This window comes from Anas platyrhynchos, chromosome 1, assembly GCF_047663525.1.
Source record: "Anas platyrhynchos isolate ZD024472 breed Pekin duck chromosome 1, IASCAAS_PekinDuck_T2T, whole genome shotgun sequence".
NCBI lineage: Eukaryota > Metazoa > Chordata > Aves > Anseriformes > Anatidae > Anas > Anas platyrhynchos.
In genome coordinates, this window is record NC_092587.1 from 52,095,619 (window position 1) to 52,111,420 (window position 15,802).

Genomic DNA, 15,802 nt, shown 5'->3' on the forward strand with positions numbered 1-15,802 from the left:
TGAGGAACAATTGATAAAACAAATGTTGTTCTTCGAGCTCATACTGGCAGCCCTAGGCATTCAGGGCAGCTATCGCCTGCAGCAACCACTTCCTCTTTCTGTAGCTGGTACCTGGGGAGAGAAAAAGAGGGCAGAATATACAGAAAGGAGGCTGTGTTGGCAACTCCTGCTCCTGGAATTTCACTCATTTGTCTTCAGTAGGGCAATCAATCTTGGGGGGGTGGGGGGGAAGAACTTCAATTATTTGCTACATCTCAGGCACCTGACTTCTTGATCCTTATCTCAAGCTAAATTTGCCCTGCAAAACTGTAGCAGCATTGATTCAATTACATGCCCATTCAGAAAGAGGAACAAAATTATACCTGGCCATGAAGCAACATACCTATCAAAAACATACTCAATGACTTCAACTAAATTACAGCACACGACTATTTTCCATCTGTACATAGTGAGAAATTAAAAATGAATATAATCAAAAGTAAAGAAAATAGATCTGTAATTATGTCATTTGCTATGGATTTTTATTCCACCTAGTATATTTTTCATACAAAATGTGCAATACCCAAAATTAGTTCCTCCAAAGAGGAACACTTAATGTTCAGAAGATGCTAAACTGCATATGTAGCACAATTTAATCTTTAATTACAAATTCAATTTTTCCCTGATAGGAGACCCTATTCAACTCAAGAGAAAAAGCAAGCTGTGAATGAAACAGCTTTGCAATATTTACTTTTTGCCTGCTGCTTAATTCCCTGTGCTCCAACTTTGAGATAGAAATAATCCCAGGTCTTTTAGAAATAATACTCCGTCATAGCATGGGAACAAAGGTAACATTCACACATCTCAAACACCTACAAAACAGTTGGTCTATTCAAGCTGTACTTCATTGCGTATGGTTCCATAGATCTTACTCAACAGAAATGGATATATTAAAAATTAAAACTCCATTTAATCTAAGCCAGTGATAAACTGAAATATCTCCTGGTACCTTAGAACCACTATTCAATAGATTTCTTGGCAGGAAAATTGACTTTTTAAAGGTGTGGGTTGCGGTTGGCTTTTTTGTGGGGGTGGGTATTTTTTTTCTTTTTTTTTTTTCTTCTTTTAATGGAGCAAGAAAAAGTAGCACCAAGTACAAAACCAAACACTTCTTTAAGTAGTATAATTCTAGCCACATCAAAATAGATTTCTACAAGACTTTAAAGAAGACACTTACATAGTCTAGCAGTGAGAGTACCTCCAGATCTCAGGCATTTAACTGCTTTCAAAATGAAAATGAATACGACAAAATTCAGCTTCAAAATTTATTATTTTTTTTTTCTGAACTATCTCATAGAAACTGAGAATTAAGATTTAAAAAGCCTTAAAAAAATAAATTGACATATCAAAGCTTCTCCTTGCACCTTCAGTCTGAAAGACAAACAATAGTGAGGCAGGAACAATGTTGTCCATTCTAATCTGCCTAGATTTAAGAAGCACGTTCTACTGATCAGAAAAATTGAACTTTCAGGTTGCAATTGAGCTATGAAAACAAATCAGAAATGGAAATGAATGTGTGTAAATATCATAATTTAAATAAATCCTTCCCTTTCTACTGAATCAAGAATTATGCTTTTCCAAAAAGCAACAAAGTAAAGTTTCAGAAAAATACACACAGTGCAAAACATATATTTGAACTATTTGATCCAACCATTTTCTTTAAAAAAAAAAAAAGCTAGTGGAAAAGATAAGAAAAAAGTGATAAAAAATCACTAATGAAAAAGTTACAAAAGATAACCCATCGTATTAAAAGAGGACTCTCCTTCCTACCCATCATCCCTATTTAATCCATGCAATAAGAGACCAAAAATGAGATAATAATAAAAGCTATATGGGAAGTCACAATCTATTAACAAAATATCTTTGCTGGAACAAGGGAAAAAAATCCAAATAATATCCCCTATTAAACCACCAAAATATAACCTGATAAACTTTTTAAAATAGTATACCAAGAAAAGGAAAATGCTGTCTTTTTCAATGTATTATGCCATGGGGCAAACAGTGCCTTTTTTAAGTTTTACTTGGAGCAAACATACTTGAAAACTGATGAAACAAAACATAGGATTCAATGTTAAAAATATATGTATATAATTTATATATACAATTTTCACAATTTGTATCAACAAATTATTTAAGTTTTTCAATATTGTTCCCATATTAAAACTGTAAAGCTGATTCACAAAATATAAGTTAAAACAGAAAATGATGAAGGCATCTAAAAACATGAACTAGACTACTACTTGAGTGACAGTGATAAACTACTTGAACAGCTACTGAAATACTTAGGGAACAGCTAAATCGTTCATAATTAAATTCTCAGCAGCCCAAACTAGCAACTCTAGCTCACAGAACAATGCACGTCAAGCCAAAGAAACTTCTACAGAGCTTTATGGGTATTTGTATGTTATTTACTATTCTTTAGCATCTGACATTAATAACAGTAGTTCCAGGTTGCACTACTCCTCTTGACAATCTCTCTGTATTTCTCCTGACTCTCTATGAAAAAAAAAAGTTTTTTTCCATAAACAAACTTGACGTGTGAAAAAAAATGCAAAAAGAAAATAGAAAAAAAAAAGGCTTTCTTTATTATTATTATTTTAATGTCTTTTCCTTTTCTGTCTCTTTTTTTTTTTTTTTTTTGAAATTCTGCAATAGGTCTGCTTTTGTGTTCCTATATAACAGCCATTAAATAGGCACTCCTGGACAACATTTATGGTAAGGGACATTAACACAAGAATCTTTAATGTTCAGCTTCACTAGAAAAACAGAATTTGCCTTTGATATTTTTTTTTTTGTTAATTTTGACTAGTACTAATCTCAGTCTTCCCGTTTGGAAGTGACAAGAAAGGGGTGCACATAAGACCAAGAACAAAGCAAACAACCCACTTTATGTAAAACCCCTTGAAGAGAAAGAAGTCCAATTTTGAAAACTATTTCACAATTCCAAACTACAAGAAAAAGCAGTGAGAGCATGCATTTTTGAGTCTAATTCCTAAAGACAATTGTGTTTATTGAATAAAATAGGCTTTTATCTGACAGTCTTTTTAAAGAGTATTTTTGCTTTCCTCCCCCTCCAGATTAAAGAAATGGAGGAGGAGGTTATCATTATATCACTGCCAAAAATGGTGTGGAAAGAGAACTATGGTACTTATCAACACAATTATCAACACTGAAGAACTGCATGGCAAACATGCATTAACGAAGCTGTTAGTGTGCCACTGGCTTCTTCACTTTGTGAAAGTAACGTTGACTTGTATCAAAACATGACAGCTTCCACATCAAGCTGATAAACAGTGCAGCTCCTCCATATTCCCCTACAATTTTATGCCTAAACCATCAGGAATTCATAACTTCATGAGAAAGTTATTTCTGTTCCCGTTTACTTTACAGACATAAGATACCAAGGCTTATCAAAGATGATTAAGCTCATGGGTCCAACAGATGCTGCAAAGCTCCAAGCATCATTCCCACTCAAAACTTTTTGAATTTCCTCACCATTATTAATGCTAGGACTTTTCTTTGGATGATGAAATAATTTAATTGAGTTCCATTTTTACTTTGCTTAAACACTTTCTTCTGTTTCCAGCACTGTCCAAACTGACCTTCCATTTGCCTCTCTTCTTCCAAGACTAACAAGTCAATTGAAAAATGCCTCCATTTCATACAAACTAGTTCTTCCATTCAGTACACTAATAATTTTTTCTTGCTAACAGCATCAATATTTGAAATTTGCATTGCAGTTGGTGCATTTTTATGTTTTCTTTCACTATGAACTTGTCACATAAGAAAATCAAAGGGAAATAAGTAGTAAAACAGTATGGCAAAAATGAGATTTTTACAATGAGAAAACACTACAAACTACACTTTCCCACTTTGAAATGTGATGCTTTCCAAGAATTTACATCACAGTTTGACTAATTTTCAGTGTAGGGTTCTTTGGTTTTAATTATTTATTTTCCTCTGAAATAAGTTACTTTGGTAGTTACCAGTGTAACGGAGTCAAATCTTAAAGATTTAAGATCTTACTAAAATAACTATATGGAACAGTTATGAGATTTTACTACTTTCCAGGTGATGCTTCTGAGAAATGGCAAAAAAAAAAAAAAAAAAAAAAAAAAAAAAACCACGAAGAAGATTCCATTGGCACTGCCCATATGTAATGTCTTAGAGGGACCAGTTTATACAGAGCTGTCAACATACCAGCCCCATGAACACTAAACTAAATTCTAAAAGTTGGGAGCATAAAATATAACTAAACCCCAAAAGAAATAAACTCTTCACTTTTACTATCAACTTTTATGTGAATTACCTACTGCAGCATGACAAGCCAGATGACCAGTTTAGGACACTTGGGTTTTGGTTGGGTGGATGGGTGGGGTTTTGGTGTTTTGTTTTGTTTGTTGGTTTGTTTTTACCATGTTCTTAACACTTCTCAATTTTGTACTATAAATTATTACTTTTTGTGTATCAGTAAGAAAACCACAGGTTATAAGCACTGACATTGCCACCTCAACCTGCAGCAGACATCATCGCCACCATGTAGGCAGAAGCGAGTGCAGCAGCACATTATGAATCTCTCAGCTCTATCGTAAAGGGGAACAAACAATATTAAAAAAATCTGCAACTTTCACCAAGAAAGTTTTTCTATTCAGTCTTAGCATCTATACCAGATAATTCTAGATCAAATATTTACAAACTGAATCATTCATTTTACCACCTACTTAAAGCTCTGAATTAATAGCTGAAAGCCATGTATTCCTTATTCTGGAAGCACTGGACCGCTGTTATGGTTAAATACTGTTCAAAAATTAGAGAATTTTGTGGAACAATGCCCACAACAGAAGATGTGTCAGTAAAAATAAACTTAATGTAGAAAGTGGCTTGCATAGAAACAACATTTTTTTTCTTGTGCTCAAGTATATGCTTTTAAAATAGGTAAATTGCTGCTATCACATTCAGCTCCCTCCTGCTGATATTACGGGTACTAAACTAGAAATTAAAAGAGTTATATTCTGCTCCCAGCTCTGCTGCTGATCTGTTGTTCACATGTGTTGTTCAGGAAGCTTCACCTCCTGATGCCTTTCCATTTTTATTCTTGACATTTGTTACTCATTCATTAGTTGCAAGCTTTTCCTGCCAAGGCTTGTGTCTCACTATGGGTTTGTACAGTGCCTACCACAACAACACAGCTAGACACTAATGGAACGTAAATGCATGACAGCCTCTAGAGGAATGAAGTAAAGGAAGAAGAGGAAGTGTTCTTGTAATATAGAAGAGAGATGTACGGAACATTTCTCCATATAATTAGTATTCTCATAAAATGAGGGCCAAGAAAACTAAGTTATTTAGTTTAAACACTGTGGGAACCATTGATATTTGCATTTGCATTTTATATTTTGGTCTACGTTCTTAACTTCCGTTAAGGGGTCATCCTTCCCAAAACACATTTGGGAGCAGACAAGGGTCCCAAAGTGAAATCTGAGATTCTTTGAGGAGTTCCAAGTGCAGTCTGCTTCACAGGAAAGAAGTTGAAATATTAAGACCAATGTTTGTTAATGGAAAATTCATCCTACTGAAGAAAAAAAGGCTGAGATTTTGCAACAGAGGCCATCCATGGCTGTCAACAAGATCACAAATATCCAGGACTTTGCTGGAATAACACATGACGAGAGAGCACAGTGCTAGTTACCCAATTCACATTTAAAAGTTTATATTCATAGCTATAAAGAATAACACCTTTTCCTCCTTGTCGAAAGGTTAGATTCATAAGCAGTTTATGGCTTTTTTTTTCTTCTTCTTTCAAGGGTACTACTAAGGAAAGTAGAGTGGTGCTTCAGCCTTTAACATTCACATTTCATCAGGCAATCACTTTGTTCTAGATGGGGAAAGAATTTCACCAATGGAGGTAAAATAGGTTTCCTGAATAAAAAGTATAAAAGCTCAGTTGCACTCACTAAGAAAAGTCAACGAAGAGAGCTCCACATTTAAGAAACGTTTCTCACAGTACAGACCCACTATATCTCACAGACACATTCAGCAGATCAGTTAGGTAATGCTTGTTAAGTGGTTCAAGCACAGAAAAGTTCACATAAGCATTAGAGGTTACTACTTTAGAAGTTGAACAGGTTTTGCATAACTTCTGCTAAGAGAACATTATAGTTCATACAAGCTATTTCTGTTTTTCCTATTATTCCTAAGAAATAATGAGTTTGTCAAAATATGGCACAAATTCATCCATATAATTTACAATGTTGTTCCTACAAAAACTTCACTTGTTAACAGACAAACTTTGATCAAGTTACCTTATTTTCTTAACAGCAGAAGTGCCCTGTTTCTTTTTCCTAAAGGGATAAATGGTTTCTGTGTACCCATAATTTATGAGTTTAATCTACTTTATGTATTGATTTTTTTTTTACAGTAGGTACACAGTAATGTTGAAGCAGATTGTAGTAGAGATTTACCACCTCCTAACCATTATATATTATTCTTCTTTTTATTAAGAGTGTTATTTATATCATTTGTTCAACACTTCATTTGTTGATCAATTCCAGGGCTTTTGGAATGACAGCAGGTGAAAGAAAAACACAACTGAAAACTATGCAGAGCTCTGAAAGCTCTCCAACACTCCGTCAACATGGGTACTGAACCTACTGAATTTTGGCAGGCAGTGCTTTGGATTTGTTTCTTAGCTCTGAAACCCTGATGCAAACAGGTACTAATGTATGACATCTTTAACCACGTTCAACACCACTGTCCAATACACGTGTTCCTCTTGCAATGTTACAGAAAATTAACTTTTTCTCCTCAAAGGATAGAACAGTGGCTCTGTCAGTTCAACAAAATCCTGAGATGATGCCGAACAGCTGGTAAGGAGGGACTGCTCTCAGGCTTCTCCATTTGCTCTGTTTAGTCTAGAGCATGGATCCCTCATTCTTTCTAGGACATACTTGCAGATTTCAGTAATCCAATTAGCTTTAACAAGCCTAATATCAAGTGTGTGAGGGCTCTGCAACCTGACTGAACGTTTAATATCACATTAATGGAGTCTTCAGGGAGCACCCAGAATAATGGAAGCATCAAATAAAAGTGGGAGGTCTATGCAGAAATTCCCACTTCTCCTAGACACACCTACTCACTACAAATGACAGACTGCTGTATGAAGAAATTGTCACCAGTACCTTTGTTTGAGGTGCCAAGGGATAAAATGCACTTTCTTACTGTTTTTAGTTCTAGTGTAAAATGTTTTTAGGGTAACATTATAGAAATGTTTGACAGCAGAGCTTCCCCTGAGTGTTACTCAACAGACAAGTTCAAGAAGAAACATGCTTCCCAGCCACGCATCTACCACTCTCCTTCCCATTTAGTTCATCCTTGTCCACTTGTATGCCATCCTGTCCCTCATGCTACAGCAATTCTTGGGAAGGCAATGATGAATCAGTTGACCCAAGTTAGAAAAAAAAAAAAAAAAAGTGAGAAAACATGAATTATGCTACCCTTAACACATCTAATCCAGTCACTTTTCTCCTTCACTGCAAAGCCCGATGACACTTTTGTTTGCATAGCTTTGTTAGCTACGTGCACTGCAAGTGTGTGAACACAGCAAGTAAGCCATATCACAAAGCTTCACAAGGGTCAGGAACTAATCAGTGAACCAGGGCTGACCCAGAGCTCTCATGATATAATGAATTGTACTTTGTGGGGGGGATGTGCTCAAATTGTTCTAGTGAGAGGGGACCAGAGGACCAGGAAAATACAAGTGGAAGAGGAGAACTCTGGCACCCCAGACACGTCAGGATCAGCCCTGAGGAACACTTCCAAGCACTAAACTGACTTAGGCAAAGACTTGACAGTGTACTATATTTGTCAAATTACATAACTTTTAAAACAGCAGGCGTGATTCTAAAAAAAAAAATCATCTATGATACATTTCAAAATTATCACTTATGTCCCAAGTGGTGAGCTGTAAACCAGATGCCTACAGAAATGGAAGAGTGTGCTTAGCTGACTGAAATGACAGCCTTGGTCCTTAAGGCTAAAAGTAGATGGGTTGTGTCTGCTCACTTCCAGGAAAGGGTAACAGGGAGGACAATATCCTGGGAATGTGCAAGAGAAGCCACAGGAGGGCTGGCATTTATCAGATCAAGAGAATTGTAAGAGTAGTCAAATGTGTCAGACTTGGAAAGGCAATATAGTTCGTATCTAGGAAGCAGACTTCTATACAAAACTAAAGTGGGTCTTGTTTGCTTGTTTTCAAATCACATACTAAGGCATGACAGAGCCTGTGAAACTTCACCATCCAATAAACATCCATACTGGTATGGAAATATGGATGGCATGGAAGAAGGTGGATCATAAAGTGACCTAATTCATCTTTTGCCAGTAATGAAACTAAGGAAAGAGACTAAAATGATTCACTAGCATTCCTAATGAACCCATATTCTATCTATCTTCTGTGTGCTGAGAACTGACAGAAAAGTTCAGTGTGCTACAGCACCCAAGCAAAAACAATGAAAGGATGCTGAGCACTCAGTTCCTCTATTTTGAGATCTTTTCTGTAGTTTCAAACAAAACTAAATTTGAGCCTTCTGCACATCCTGTAAATGCATCAGCCATCAGCTAATTTTTGCATGAATGCAGAGCTGGCAGAAATGACACTCCAAGTCCGGGTGTTGAATAAAACTCTTGGTTAAAAAGGAAGGGGAGTGGGGAAAAAAAATGGATTTTACACTGCCAGGAAAGGCATGAAGAGACGTCAGAATGCATGTAAATTACTGTTACATTGACATTAAAGGTTGGTTTCTCTACTAGACATATGCAATGGGACCTCAGTGTGAACTGGTATGAAATCCACCATGAGTAGGAAAATGAAGATAAGTAACCCATGCTGAGAATCAGTATGTAAAGAAAAATTTTCCACAGCTGATGTATTTTGAAAAGAAGGTAAAATAATGAAACAACTGGGTGAGCATCTAATGCATTTAAACAAACATGCTCAGCTTGAGAAACAACCTGGATAATCTCACTTTCCTCTAATTCTTTCCATCCAGAATAATCAAGCTAGGTCCATAGCACATGAATATGGAAGTCCCAACCCTTAACCATACTGGAAAAAAGCATATTAGTTTTTGGCCAAAAAAAAAAACCTGAACTTAATCCAATCCACATAATATTCTACCAACAAAACCAACCAGTCAAACAAACAAACAAACAAAAAAACCACACACAAAAACATCTTGCCAAAGCTAATCCCCGCTTGACCAGGGGTGGGTTTATTTGCATTGCAGTTTTTAGCAGAGATGAGTCTGTTGAATGATTTTGCAGAGCACCTCTGGAAAGGCGGGGGAAGAAGTAACAGCCTGATGAGTCTGTGTCTCAAAACAGGGTAACAAGAGTCCATGTCTCAGAATTGTTTATTTCTTTAAATTCTTAGTATATGTAAAGGGAAAAAAAAAAAAAAAAAGAAAAAGAAAAAGTCTAGCTAGTAGTTAATAACAGATTCTCTTCTTATCCCCCTGCTATTTAGGATTCACAGATCAGAGGTGTTGTTGGACTATGCTAAAGGAAAAAAACAAACAAACAAAAAAACAAAACACATATATATACTATGCTTGTTTCCAGTCCTCTACAGACACAAAGGAAGAATATTGAGCTTTCTGGTATCCTGCTGAAGGAGAAGCAGATATCCCACAGTGACTTGGGTTTCAAAGGAAATTACAGCACTGCTGAAGAACTGAAAGAGAGAATACTGTCACTGGAGAATAAATTCAGGCTTTGAACTGAAGTTTAAACCACTTTCCTTCAGCTCTCCAACATATTTAGCATAACCAGACTGTTTTGCTGTGGCTGGGTTGCCTGCGGGATGCTCAAATGCTCCAGATAACTATGGCTGTTTCCCAAACAACTTACTAATGGCCATTCCTTCTACACTTTCTCATTGTCCAGGGCAGCAGTACCACCCATTTACAGAGCCCTGCACTATTTTCAGTCTACTATTTTTATTTAACTTACAAACAATTCCATGCAATTCACTTACTAAGCTTTCTCTTTTAAAGCTGTTAAGGCTGGCAGACAGAAAAAGTATTTTCTATTTATTTTGAGAAGTCTGAAACATCCTGTACAACATTTATCCATGAAATTCTGACATTTTGTCAGGGAAAAACAAACAAGCAAAAACAAACAAACAAACAAAAACAAACAAACAAAAACAAACAAACAAACAAAACCACCAAATTGGCCACAGTATATCCTATATAATTTATATACAACAGCAGAACTATATAGACATAGAAATTTATATATTGCTAATGATATTTTAAAATGTATTACTATTGCCTTTGATTTTTTTTTTATATATATATATTTTTTTTTACTTACGTAAGGTATTTTAATTATTGTGTGTGTTTCCATGTAGTACAGGAGCCAGTACATGGGTTATTACTGATGGCTGGAAACACATGACAGAAGTTATACTTCTTTTACAGTAATTTCTTCTTTAAAATAAATAAATAAATAGCCAAAGTTGAGTTTCTGAGAAAGGCCGAAAATAATAATAGAAGTCAGGGAAAATAACCATGCAAAACTTCGTCAAAAGATTAAATACCAGAGCATTCTGGTGAAGGTGCTCTTAATAAACACATTCAAAGAAGGCCATACCTTAAAACATTTCTTCTCCTTTCATCTCCTATAAATATATTAATAATCATGATATTAAAGATACAAAGATAGTTATAATCATGGAAAATATGGGTTTAATGCACCCTTTTTACTTGAAGGAAATATTCCTTCTTCACCTAGTTTATTACAAGATGTTATAACTACTTTCCTCATTGCACTATTAGTTGCTATTTTCATTGCCTGTTGAAGGAGGAAGATGGGACTGCTTACTGACAGCTACTCTGTTAGCAAAGAATTATTTTTTAAGAGCAGATAAGGATAACAGCAGCAAGCTGTCAAATCAGATGGAAACAGCTTCTAGTATTTTCTTCCAGCCAAGTGCACAGAACCAGAGCACACAAGCTCTATGCTTACAGGCATGGATTTTTATTTATTTATTTTATATCACAGGAACAACTCTTGGGTGAGCAAAATTTGGGTACTTTTTCAAAAAAATTTAAACTGGGGACAAAATTAACTCATGAGTTATTGATTTGTTTTTGCTATATTTGCACTTAAAACAATTTCTAAATTAAATACGTTTGTTTGCTGCATTAGTAACACCAAACTAAAGAGGAACTTAACCCTTCAAATGATTCAATGTGGATAAAAAAAAATGAAATTTGTTATTTTGAAACATATTAAATACAAAATATTTTTTGCCATTCAGATGAAGACATGCATACTGATGCATAGATGAGATGACATAAGCTAAACTTATCTTTAAAAATTTAAAAATTCCTGAAATGTATTTAGCCGATGGCATTACAGCAAACTAAACTCCAAACTAATAACACAAAATGGAATGCAAACTATACATGATATAAAAATACAATTAGTACCTCTTATGACTACTCAAATGAGTATATAGCTACTCTGTACTTTTTTTTTTCAACTGAGAAGTTTGACAATGGCTGAATTCAGACTCATGTTGACAGTCACATGCATATACAGAGGCAGTCCTTACCAATCCTATGCTAAATTAATGATAAGAAATGAAACAAACAAAAAGGTAATCACCCATGAAGTTCCAAGTTTTAGTTCCAACTAAAACTGACCAAGGTTGAATGCAATAAATAAATAAATAAATAAATAAAAAGCACAGCAAGTTCTACAAATCTTCTACACGTGCAAATATAGTGGGGTGAGGCAGAAAGAGGAAAGTAGGATAGGTAAGAAGCACTGTGGTCAAGAAGAGTATTTCATGATTAGAATATCTTCTGAAAACATTAAGCACAATTGAAAAATTCATACTGAGAAGAACTGAAATAGAGGAAAGAATGGAAAGATAGAAAGTAATAGGCTCTATATTTGTATGGAACAACATATGTACTCTTCTATGTCAACACCATGTCTTGGTCTTAACTGCTGCCTGCTGAGAACAACATGATGATAGATGTTTAAAAGCAAAAGTGTCCTGAATGATTTTGCCAGGAGGGATTTTTTGTTTTTAAGTCTTCATGTTAATCACATATCAAGAAAATCTATACAATTTGACTCCATCATTGGAGTTAATTTTAACAAAACTTCAACTCACTTCAACTTTGTTTTCATGCAACAGATATTAAGGATATTATTTTTTGTTTGTTTGTTTGTTTTCTGCAGAATAAAAATGACTATAATCAGGAGGCCCAGTCTTTTTATCATAACAGAAAAATTGATTCAGGAAAGGACTATAGCACATATTCAAGTCCCACTAACCTGCCCAAGATGTTTCATTAATACGCAATGGAACAAGGACAAACATCTGAGCAACATGCAAAGCTAGTTCTGAACGCAAAAACACAAATACAGGGCTTATCAGACCAGGTGTGAGCACCACGATAATGCAATAATACTGCTTCTGGGAGAATCTCTTTCCTGTTACATAGAATCATAGAATCATAGAATATCCTGAGTTGGAAGGGACCCTTAAGGATCATCAAGTCCAACATATCGCATTGCAAAAACAGTAGTCACATATATGAATTTAGTAAGACTTGAATACATTGTTGAAATTAAGCATCCACTGAGGAACACTACACCATTTGGTGTAGCAGGTTAACTAGCTTCAGGAAAGATCTTCAAAGTTCACTTACAAATTTCATGATAAAAAACAGAAGACTAAAATTGACTAAAATTTCATCAGTAAATATGATTAAGCAATGGATATCTCTGCAGCATTCTAACAGCCTAAGCCTCTCTGTTATTTTCTATTTCTTTACTCAGTGCCTTTAACAGTACAACAAACATATCTGAACATCAAAGATCATTATGATAGGGACTCCAAGGTACAACATGGCCTCGAAGTAAAAGACGATGCTTTTTGAAGCCTACTCTTGGTGCTAAAGAGAAAACTTTAGCTAACAAGATGCAATGCCATTATAATTTCATATTAAACACAAGGTAACTATCAGCACAGAATGACTCACAGTCTAATTGGAAAAGATGTGACAGCTACCACCCATTTTTAACTTTGAGGTTTGTTTTTACATTTTGGGAGGCTTCCTTCATTATAAAAGAATACTCAAATAACATTAACTGCTTTACATCAGTTTGGCTGCTCATTAAGCTGAAGGTAGCCGAGAGAAACACTTGCGCCTTTCCCTCCCTTGTGTCAAAACATGCATACAACCACTTCAGGATCTATAAACTGCATTAATCAATCCTACCTATTTTTCCCCCAAGTGCTAAGAAATCATAAGGAGGCAAGGCTCAGATCACTTTAAAGATATTTGAAATACTAGCCATAACCACCAGAGCAGTAGATGAACAAGTCTGGTAAGAGATGCAGCCTTGGAATCCCCAGTCCCCCTCCAAACCCCCTCAGGTGCTGGGAGCTGAGCACCAGCCTGGGGATGTGCAGGGCCTTGGGGAAGCCTCACCAGGGCCTGCCCAGCTGTCATGGAGTATTTTTTGCTTATTTGGTTTAGAGGTTGGGCTGTTGTACTTTTTTTTTTTTTCTTTGACAGATAAAATGAGCAATACACGCTGCTTTTGAGCATTTTTCCACACTGCCAGTGATTGACAAAAGCAGCCCGGAAAAATGTAGCCTGGAGAAAGGCCGCAGCTGCCTGCAGGGGCCGGAGGTCTCACCTGGGGCAGAACACTGCTCCCTGCCTGCATGGCCTGCAGGGTCCCAGCAGCTGGCAAAACAACAGCGCTGGCAAAGCACTTAACGCAAATTTCTTCACCGAGGATAAGAGGCCACTAAGCAACTTTGTCTGACAGTCCCACAGCAGCAGAGGAGATTAGATTCTTACACACTGCAACACAGAAGACCTGATTATAAACCAGCACCACACGAGATAACTCCCTTTCCAAAGCTGTCTGCTGGCACCAGCACACGGATGCACCTGTGCTAGCAGCTTGCCCCTTGTGCAACCTTGTTAGCTTGGCATGTATTAGCCTGGCACATATTAGCCTGGCACATCAGCTCAAGGCCATCTCATGGCGGCATCCAGTCAGGCCAGAGCACAGATGGATCTGGAATGAAACATTCTGCTCCCTGCTTCAACAAAACTGCTCTTCCCAGAGTCCTACTTCTTTATCAGTTCCTAGAGAGGAGTTCTTGAAGGGGTCCCTCTCTTCACTTTAGCCTGTGATAGAAGAAGCTTTTGTCCAGAAGCTCCTGAGAGAAGGGAGGCGCAGCGGAGCCTGCAGGGAGAAGGACCTCACAGCTCAAAATGATCAGAAATGAGAAAATACTCACGAGGAAAAATGGCTGCGAGATGAGGAAAACAGAGAAATGAGGAGTGGCAACCTCTTCTTAGTAGCCTAAAAGGAAGGAAAACACTTCTCCACCATATCACTTGACTGAACATTCCATTGTCTTTCTGTATGACTAGCCTATTTATCACTAACATTCAAAAAAAAATAAAAAAAAGGAGGCAAACAAAAATAAATTGTTTTTTCTATGTCAACCTTATTTAGTTACTGAAGTGTAGTGTGAATTGTTGATCTCTTAATGCTTTGGCTAGATTGGCAGCCAGTGTAGTCCAGTCAGGCTTGCCTGATTGTATGAGAAATAGAAAATACAATTAGCATAGTCACAGCCAGGGATAATCTAGGAAGTATTCACAGTAATGAATAGAGTTGGGTGACAGGTTGCTTTAGCTGGGAGTTTCTGATACCCAGCTTTGTTACAATGTGTGTGGGCTAGTAAATATTCAACAGAAGTTTAACAGGATATTTTAAGGGGATTTACAGTCAGCTTAGTCATGTCTGTATCACCACACTGACATGCTGTCTTTGCTTTTGCATATATTACATTAATGTCAGCTTATATGGCAGGAAACCAGACAATCATATATACATTAGTCTGCACATACTAAGATGTGTATGATGAAAATAGCTCGCCTTGTCTCCTGGGAGTACACTATACAACAGTCTGATTTCCAGACAAAACTGCTGCCAATCCTAAAAAAAACCACTAGAATTTATTTTTTATCACAAAAAATTGGCTCAAAGCAAGCAGACAACTACTAATGCAGTCTGGGATATCTGGGCATCCCCAACGAGAATGAAAAAGGAACATATGCTAACTCTAATCTTTTAATACACACTCTTTTCTTTCCAAGGAATGCCAACTTTTTAATGCAAGCTTTACATTGTCACTAAATTGGTAAGTCTCACTCACTGCATCATATCAGTGTGGCATGCTGTCTTGCTGTTCAGTTCCTTCTCATGTCTTGCCCTCATGCACTCGACTAAGTTTTAGAAATAAAAAAAAAGTAACATAAATTGGACATGCTTGTTCACACTTAATAAAAAGTCACTTACTGCAGCAACAAATTTAATAATTTTAACTAGATTTTTACCTAGGGCAATAAAGCACAAAAAGAAGAGTTACAAAGTCAGACTGATGATTGACAAGCTACTCTAATGCTGCTTTGCAAGGCATCTCATCTGCCAAATCCACTTTTACGCTCCCTATCAGCTCACAGTAACATCTGCATTTGCCTCTTATCATCACAGCTGTTAGGCTATGCCATGATATAACTGTCTAACCAAAATGCACAGCTCTGTCAGCAGATGACTTCGCAATCATATAATGGGCTTTTGAGCAGAGAACTGGAAAAACCCGCATGATATGCTCAAGCACTGTCAAATTTTTCTTTCATAGACAGGC

General features: G+C 36.4%; 1 protein-coding gene across 3 annotated transcripts in view; it reads right to left on the reverse strand.

The window, feature by feature from the left end:
• TMTC2 (transmembrane O-mannosyltransferase targeting cadherins 2) overlaps positions 1 to 15,802 on the reverse strand; it is a 255,856-nt gene that overhangs the window by 88,028 nt on the left and 152,026 nt on the right. The gene's annotated exons all lie outside the window — the stretch shown is intronic.